We start from the raw sequence: 4,418 nt of genomic DNA, 5'->3' as shown, positions 1-4,418 counted from the left end.
AAGGGTAAATGTTGAAAACTATATATATATATTTTTTTTTTGAAAATAAAAAGCAATTATTTTAAAAAATAGAAGCTCACATCTGAGAGGGAGACAACATGCTAACATCTATGTACAAACAAGCTATATACAGAATAAACCAGAAATAATCAACAGATGTCCTTTGTATCAAACTCACATAGAAACAGATAGTTGAGGGTTTGAATATTGTTTTAGGAAACCACAAATTAACATTTTTATATTTTTTAATATATTTTGTTAAACATTTCCCAAGTTTACTTTAATCTGGTTTAGTCTGTGTGATAGGAAGACAAGGAGTTTGATATGTCTGTTGTAAGAGATGTTGAAGGTACACATTATATGATAAACCAAAAGTCTTATGAGGTCCTTTCCAAACTCTAAGACTGGACAGAGAAAAAGCAAATACTTGGCCAACAGTGGGCCATAAAATAAAAGAAGAAACTCAAAGAACCGTGGGATTGTTAGTGATTGAAATGACTGCAAGAGATCAGTCTCCTAATTCCACAGATAAGGAAACTGAAGTCCTAGGTGGTGATGCCCATTTTCTTTCCCAAGGATACTTATTTAATCAAAGGTAAAGCCGGGTTTCAGATTTACTGGGTATTGATTTGGAAGAGACTTTGGAAATCTTCTAGCCAAGGCATTCTTAACTTTGGGTTCAGGGTCAGTGGATGGATTTCAGGGAAGCCATGAACTTGGTTGGAGAAAAAAATAAAATCTTTATTTTCACTAATTGAAATTTTTCATTTCCTTCGGTCATTAATACAGGCACAAAAAATTATTCTAAGAAGATACCAGACAGTCAAAGGAATCCATGACACAAAAATATTAAAAACCCTTAACCCAGTCCTTTTTTTGCCCTCCTTATAAATAGCCTAAATACAGAGTTCATGAGAGGTTACATGATTTGCCCACCATTATGTAGATGATAAATTTTAGAGTCTGAATTTGCTTTCCTCCCCAGGAGTTCTTATTTTATTCTACCACACTCTTCTCAAAGGGGAATATAGAAGATAGAATTATAGTGGAAATTATTATAACCCAAGCAAATAAAAATGTATCATCAGAATGCTCTCTACTGAAGTCCTATTCTGGTACCTAATCTTGGCATAGAAGTATCTAGGAGCCAGGGAAGAAGAGCATATGCTCTGGCAAATACAATCTGGCTTAGTATGGAAAGGAGGAGGAGCTGCAAATGCTATTGGAGCCCCCACCTCCTACTTACCCCATCTTCACTTCCCACAACCCCATGGACAAGAGAGACAAGAAGGCTTATAATCTTATCAGCCATAGCCAAATCTCAAGGTCCTGCTCAATACAGGTTAACAACACAGGATTATTTGAATTGGCCAAGATCCACATAGGAAAAAGTGAAAGAACAACTAGAAAAGAAAAAGGCTCCAAGGCATGAGCTGAGTTTGAAGAAAAACATGAATCAGAACTGGAAAAATACAAAAACTGTTAGGTGAAAGAGAGAATTCATCAAAGAAAAAGAGAGAGAAAGAAAAGAAGAAATCTGATAGATCACCCTGTTCTTCATCAAGTTCTGATTTTTTTTAGCAGTTATTCAAATTCAGAAGATGAAGTTAAGAAACAAGGAGGGGAAGAAGTATTGTTCACATACATCTTCATAAATTCAGAATCTGAATCATATAATAAGGACAGCATTAAGAAGAAAAAGAAAAAATCGAAATATGAACATGAGAGAGAAGAAAAATAAAAAGTCTGAGCAAGAAAAGAAGATAAATTCTGAAGATAAATCTGTATTATCTGAATCTTTATCAGAACTAGATCATATAAAAGTGGCACAAATAAAGAAAAAGAAAAACAGTGAGAAAGAAATGAGAAAAAAACAGAAAAGACAAATAAAAGAAGCACAAAAAAAAACCAAGAAGAAAAAAAAGAAAGCCACTGGATCAGATCCAATGTAGGCATAACTCTACAATCCTTGAGACCTCCCTGCCAGAAAGTGTAATGTCTAAAGGAAACTTCAACTATGAAAGTTAAGGCTTCTGCTACCCAAATACATGAATGCACCTGTGTTTTTAGACCTTAAAATTGCTGGCCTGACAAGGCTATGATTGTTGCCTGCTGCTTATTACATGGGATACATGCACCTTCTTTGGTTTGATTTTTCTCCCCAGAATTCTTAGATCTGGAAGATAATATACTCAGGCCCAACTGGTATTTAAGAAATTAGGAAATAAAGTAAAATCTTTTAGATAATGAATATATATATATTTTTTAATTGTCAATAGTATTTTATTTTTTCCAAATATTTGTAAAGATAGTTTTCAAAATACCTTTTTGTAAGACTTTTGTTGAAATCTTTTTCCCTCCCTTGCCTCCTGCCTTTCCCAAAGACAGCAAATAACCCAATATAAGTTAAATATGTGTAATTCTTTTAAATATATTTCCATATCAGTCATGTTGTGCAAGAAAAATCAGAACAAAAGGGAAAGGAAAAAAAAGGTGAAAATAGTATACTTTGATCCTCATTCAGTCTCCATAGTTCCTTTTTTTTTTTTTTTGAGATTCAATTGTTCTATCTTTATTTTTTTATAATAACTTTTTTTTGACAGAACCTATGCCAGGGTAATTTTTTACAACATTATCCCTTGCACTCATTTCTGTTCCGATTTTTCCCATCTCTCCCTCTACCCCCTCCCCTAGATGGCAAGCAGTCCTATACATGTTAAATATGTCACAGTATATCCTAGATACAATCTATGTGTGCAGAACCAAACAGTTCTCTTGTTGCACAGGGAGAATTGGATTCAGAAGGTAAAAATAGCCTGGGAAGAAAAACAAAAATGCAAACACTTTACATTCATTTCCCAGTGTTCTTTATTTGTGTGTAACTGCTTCTGTCCATTATTGATCAATTGAAACTAAGTTAGGTCTCTTTGTCAAAGAAATCCACTTCCATCAGAATACATCCTCATACAGTATCGTTGTTGAGGTATATAATGATCTCCTGGTTTTGCTTACTTCACTTAGCATCAGTTCATGTAAGTCTCTCCAAGCCTCTCTGTATTCATCCTGCTGGTCATTTCTTACAGAACAATAATATTCCATAACATTCATATACTACAATTTACCCAACCATTATCCAATTGATGGGCATCCATTCATTTTCCAGTTTCTAGCCACTACAAACATTTTGTCACATACAGGTCCCTTCCCCTTCTTTAGTATCTCTTTGGGGTATAAGTCCAGTAGAAACACTGCTGGATCAAAGGGTATGCACAGTTTGATAACTTTTTGGGCACAGTCTCCATAGTTCTTTCCCTGGATGTAGATGGCAATTTCCACAAATTTATTGGAATTGTCTTGAATCACCACATTGTTGAGAAGAGCCATATCCAACCCAATTGACATCGCATAATCTTTATTACTGTGTACAATGTTCTTTTGATTCTGCTCACTTCACTGATCATCAGTTTATGTAAGTCTTTCCAGGCTTTTCTAAAATCAGCCTGTTCAACCTTTCTTATAGAATAATACTATTCCATTACATTCACATACCGTAATTTTTTTCGGCCATTCCCAATTGATGGGCATCCACTCAATTTCCAGTTCCTTGACACTACAAAAAAGACTGCTGGAAACATTTTTGCACATGCGGGTCCTTTTTCCTTTTTTATGATCTCTTTGGGATACAGATCCATTTGAGACAAGGCTGGATCAAAGGGTGTGCACAGATTTATAGTCCATTGGGCACAGTTCCAAAATGCTGTCCAGAATGTTTGGACCATTTCACAATTTCACCAATACTGTATTAATATCTCAGTTTTCCCACATCCCATCAAACATTTATAATTATATTTTCACTTCCCCTTAGTCAATCTGAGAAGTGTAAAATGATACCTCAGAATTGTCTTAATTTGTAATTCTCTAATCAGTAGTGATTTAGAGATTTTTCATATGACAAGTGGCTTTAATTTCTTCATCCAAAAATTATCTATTCATATCCATTGGGGAATGATTTATATTCTTATAAATTTGAGTCATTTCTCTATATATTTTTTAAATGAGTCCTTTATCAGAAACACTGGCTATTAAAAAAAAAAAAAAGCTTTTCCCACTTTCTGCTTCTCTTCTAATCTTGGTTGCATTGATTTTGTTTGTGCAAAAACTTTTAAATTTAATGGAATCAAAATTATCCATTTTGCATTTTGTAATGATCCCTAGGATCTTCTTTGATTCTCCCTTCTCCACAGATCCAACAGATAGACTATCCCTTGCTCTCCTAATTTGCTTAGAGTTAACACCCTTTATGTCTAAATCACAAAGCTATTTCTATCTTATCTTGGTATAAGGTGATTGCTGTTGGTCAATGTCTAGTTTCTGCCATGCTATTTTCCCATTTACCAGCACTTTTTGTCAAATACTGA

General features: G+C 34.2%; 1 pseudogene; it reads left to right on the top strand.

Moving 5' to 3' along the window:
• The first annotated feature begins 1,193 nt into the window (after positions 1–1,193).
• Positions 1,194–1,952, top strand: LOC105749277 (annotated as a pseudogene).
• Positions 1,953–4,418: the final 2,466 nt, after the last annotated feature.

Source organism: Sarcophilus harrisii, chromosome 1 (genome assembly GCF_902635505.1).
Source record: "Sarcophilus harrisii chromosome 1, mSarHar1.11, whole genome shotgun sequence".
NCBI classification, from domain to species: Eukaryota; Metazoa; Chordata; class Mammalia; order Dasyuromorphia; family Dasyuridae; genus Sarcophilus; species Sarcophilus harrisii.
Note: the sequence above shows the minus strand (reverse complement) of the source record. Positions and strands in the feature narration are given on the sequence as shown.